The sequence below is a fragment of the Primulina eburnea genome, unplaced genomic scaffold (genome assembly GCF_022965805.1).
Source record: "Primulina eburnea isolate SZY01 unplaced genomic scaffold, ASM2296580v1 ctg454_ERROPOS1575413, whole genome shotgun sequence".
In the NCBI taxonomy this organism is placed as follows: domain Eukaryota; kingdom Viridiplantae; phylum Streptophyta; class Magnoliopsida; order Lamiales; family Gesneriaceae; genus Primulina; species Primulina eburnea.
Genome location: NW_027331265.1, coordinates 4468 through 9045, shown reverse-complemented (window position 1 = coordinate 9045; position 4578 = coordinate 4468). Strand labels below are relative to the sequence as shown.

Below are 4578 nucleotides of genomic sequence, written 5' to 3'. Positions count from 1 at the left end.
CTCCCAACTCTTCAAAAGTTACACTTTATGAATGAAGTATGAACACCTCCAGGCTCAAACTGGGGTCAATATTAATTTGATTCAAGACAAAAAATAAGTAACATATGACATATCACACAAATATACCAGGTAAATAACAAAACGGCCGAAATATTATCCAGTAATCTATAATACTTCATATTTTTCTAGTCACATGTACAAAAAGATTATCACAATTTCTTTCCCCTCCGGTTATGTACAAGCTATGACCTCCAAAGGGCATAAATTAAACTGAATAAAATCGATGGCGCAAGGCATGTACTGTAAAAGCCAGGTTATTCGCTGATTAATTTTAAAAAATTAAAATAGAGGATAAGGAATGACGAATACCTTTTCTGCGGTTATGGAGGATAGTGCTATTAGTGGACCAAAATCTTGAATTGTCAAGATATTTATCTTCATCTCCACATGCAGTAAACTTAGGTGCCATGGGATAAGATTGCTCTAAGGGTGATTTTTGAAAGCACTAAATTCCATGCTGTCATTAATGGACAACCAGTGGAATCCCCAGATACATTCAGAGATATGTTTATGTCCACAAATCTCGCAGAAGTAACGCACACTCATTGCTGCACAAATTAACGAGGGCACTCCATCGACACGTGATTCCAACAAATGATGCAGGTGTGATCTGCCATGGCAGAATCATATACACACTTGCGAAGTGAAAATGAAATTCATGAAGTGTTGGTGGCTGTTCTTGACTCAGTGACAAATGTCTTGGATTTTAAAGGGGTATTGTAATCAGTATCGTCCTCTAGATCACTAAATGAGACGTCTTCCTCATTTCCAATAATCATGGAGCCAGAGTAGCCATCTAAGTCCGAGTCTTCCTTTAGCCAGTCATCATCGTCATCATAGTCATCATCCAAGGCTGGTTTTTCAAAACATTGACCCACGTTCATTTCCTTTTCTAGAGGTTTAGGTGGTGGATCTTCATTTACAACGGACTTTTCAATGTACTCGACTTCACAAAATAGTTGCTTCTCGGCCTCATTGTCACCTCTTTCATGGGGAGTGGAAGGGTCAAAAGGATACATCCTGCCTAATGCATACCTGGAATTAATATCTTCGTATGAGTTGAAGTTTTCATGTGTATAATCTGAACTTTCTTTCAAGTGCGAAGTACTTCCTATTAATTGTGGTTCGTCCTTAGTTTTCTCATGTAGCACTTTCATCCACATAGACCTAGCTTGCGCAATCTGAAAGGTAACAATGCAAAACAATCAAAAACATGTAATTGGATGCTCAGAGTTTGGAATGACAGTGGGTGAAGAACATGAAAAATAATAACTTGAATAGACAGCCTTCGTTAACCCATATAGACACTAAGTTTATGATTCAAACAACTACCAAAATTAGAACTCCACGCATGCTTTGCATATGCATAACAATGAATCAAACACAAATATTTAATATTTATTATTTTTTAATTTTTGAAATTCTACACTAAATTGAGGAGAAAATTTATTAATATAAAACATTTACTTGGGAATAATTTTATTTTTATTTTCTGTAAAACTGAATTAAAAACTGAAATGGAAAATATGGATTATTTTCTATTTGGTTGTAACCCCTTCATTCATCACCCCTCTTACTTTTCTTTTTTATTTTTTGTAGAATAACATATTAAAGCGAATGAGGGGGTAATTTTGAAAAACCTACAAGGATTCACCACAAGGACCATTAAAGGTCTCTTGCATTATAAACAGCATAAATTTATCATAGAAACAATATCTAAACTAACCAAGTTTCTCTTCATTTTCAGTTAAATTGAAAGGTGACGAGTAACGAAAATGTCACTGACTCTCCATTTCTTTTTATCATGATGAAGAACACCACTAACCTGTGGTGAAGATAAAAGGTCAGCATCGTGCTTACTCAACCTCGAATGCAGAAGAACAAAATAGACTGTCCAAAAGTAGCCCTCACTCATGTGGACCGGGGAAAGTTCAATTCTAAGTGCCGCTAATCTTGGTGCTTCATGTTCAACTGCCAATGCATGCTTGTACTGTGCATCAGATATATCAAAATCTGAAAATTAAAATAACAAATGATAAAAGAACTTTCCAGCTGAAAACATCTGAATGTATATGATAACATTCCTAATTACCATGCTATGTATCAAACAAGCATTAAAACAACCCTTCATGTCAAACGTGTACTAGGTATTTTACCGTGCCACAGTATATCATATGAAAATGAATACCAGTCGAAGTTTTTGATCAAGGATCTTTTCCAGGGATAAAAATAATAGCCAGCACTGATCACTGTTGCAACAAGCAGGATGATGGCAAAGGAAAAAAATCAATCATATATAAGAAAAAATGTGGTACTAGTATTCAACTGTTGATTGACACATAAAATTTGCAGATTATTAGGATAGCTGAAACAGCAACAAGAGATCATTAATAATAATGCAGCTTGTATTAAAAACTGTGAAGAAGAGTATGTGTTAGTTCACATAAGGTGAAGACATTTATCAATCAATACTTAGTATCTACAAAATCTTGACTAGCTTAATGTAGAGTAAAGGCAAGGCAAAAAGTTAACTAGAATCCTATTTATGACCCACAAAAGAAACAAAGATGAATGGAAATGTCATTAGCCATATATGGGCTATACAATAACTCATCAGAGACACACAACAGGGGCAAACACCATACCATACTCATCAAAAGTTGGCTTCATGAATCGCTACTTGTCTACTTCCACTTCATTTGTCAATGATTAGCCCGACAATTGAACTATCAAGGCTCAAGAACTTAATGCCTTGAATAAACTGGTTGTAAATTTCATTGCCCGATAACAAATTTTATACCACCAACGCAAAGTTACAACCTTATGCCACCATATGTATCACTTAAGCCATTACAAATGTTCGAACGTCTAGCATCAACTAGTTTGTTTCCAAACACACACAATTCAACAAACAAATGGATCGAACCTTCACAAGTCAATTATTTTGTTTCCTAAATCAAATGGACTGAACAATTACAGCTCGATTTAGGTCCCAAGATCAAGCATGTGCCATGCCTGGAAATTTTAGGAGGAAATATACGTAAAAGATAAAACAATTGCTTAACTTGTACATGCCATCAGTCAATCAAGTAAATGAATAACCTCGCCCCTACGGGCTACCAGAATAATCGTGTGTAATGCACGATGGTCATTTCAATTATCGAAATATTTGCAATTAAAAATAAGAGAATAGAACAATCAATTAACTCTAGGAAGCTCACAAAATTCAAATTTTCTCACCATCAAATTCTTCTTCCTCCGATAAGGGGAAATCCAACCAGGTCTCTGGATGATGCGCAATGTTCCTCGCGAAAGCCAACACTTCCTCAGGTAATTCCAATTGCATCATCAATGGTAGTCATAGTACAGCTAAAATCCTCCGAGTGTGACAAATTTGAAATTTCCCTAAATTGACCAGAATGTCCCTGATCATACTCCACTAATTCCTCCTCCTCCTCATCGTCATAATCATTATCAGACTCCGCCCAATCAGATTTCGAGTCGGATCTCATAAGAACCGATTTCTGAACAGGACGAGGCGGCGGAGGAGGCGGAGGCGGGGGAGGAGCGAGAAACGAAGCGACGCCCCAAAACTGGCGCGTGAGGGTGTCTTTCAATTCCGAGAGATCCTCTCTGACTCCACGCCCTTGATTATTATCATCTTCACCATCTCGATCCCCATCGTCCCCACGGTCGGAATCGTAGCTGCGGTCGTCATCGCTATCCGCCGATCGTTGATCTTCCTCGGGGAATGTTGCCCCGTCTCCCGATCGATCTTCCGAAGATCCTTCATCGGAGTGGCGCCGCGGCAAGGCGGGGTCGTCCTCGTTTTCGAGGTGGAGAGTGTTGGCGATGGAACGAGCCAACCACGACATGGTTCTACGACGTCGCTTTATGATGGGGATTTGGTTATTGACGAAAAAGGTCTCAAGAAGGAAATGAGATAATTACTTTGTTCTAGGGTGACGTGGACAGTATCTACTTCCATTTACTTTTTCCTTAAACATCCACCAACATGCAAACCAACTTACACTTAAATTAATATTGTAACCTGAGATCTCTCGATTATTTGAGTTATCGAAATATTTCTATTCAAAAAAAAAACTTACACTGAAATTGAAAATATCACTCATATCTTATATTCAAATTTTGAAGTGTATTATAGCTTATTCGATATCGATATTCTAATCGAAACTCAACTATTTAGCAATTCCCAATTATGAGAGAAAGATAATTTTTTTAGTTTTCTCGAAACTAAAAATAATAATAATTTAGATTTGAGTTCAAATCGACCCATTTATTCATCTTGTTCGAATTTAATTATCATGTTCCATTAAAAAATATGCTCCAAATTCCAACTTTAATTAGTTATTTAACTTGTTTAATGTTAAATGCATTTATAAAAATAATAATATTTATAGTGTAGAATCAAATTTTTAATTTTTTGAGCAATATATTATATTGTATCAATTTTGAAAATCAAATTAGTGGCAAAGGAAAGTTGGGAACACAAGTGGT

At 36.3% G+C, this 4578-nt stretch overlaps 1 pseudogene; it reads right to left on the bottom strand.

The window, feature by feature from the left end:
- Nucleotides 1-260: 260 nt before the first annotated feature.
- Nucleotides 261-3988, bottom strand: LOC140821204 (uncharacterized; annotated as a pseudogene).
- Between the last annotated feature and the right edge of the window lie 590 nt (nucleotides 3989-4578).